This window comes from Alligator sinensis, unplaced genomic scaffold, assembly GCF_000455745.1.
Source record: "Alligator sinensis unplaced genomic scaffold, ASM45574v1 scaffold692_1, whole genome shotgun sequence".
In the NCBI taxonomy this organism is placed as follows: domain Eukaryota; kingdom Metazoa; phylum Chordata; order Crocodylia; family Alligatoridae; genus Alligator; species Alligator sinensis.
Genome location: NW_005842238.1, coordinates 1,209,411 through 1,209,614, shown reverse-complemented (window position 1 = coordinate 1,209,614; position 204 = coordinate 1,209,411).

The following is a 204-nucleotide window of genomic DNA, read 5'->3' as shown; positions in this document are numbered from 1 at the left end:
ACAATGGGGCTGGGCTCGGCTCCCAGCTGCAGGCAAGGGCTAGGCCGGGCAGGGGCTGGCGCCCGCCTGGGGCACAAGAGGAGTCAGGCGGGAATTTGGTCCCGGTCTGAGCCCCTTCCTGGCGGGCGTCCAAGCACAAAGCCTTTGTGACCCCCCCGCCCCAGGTTGGCCAAGGTCAGATCTCCGGGCTCCCATAACCCCAGG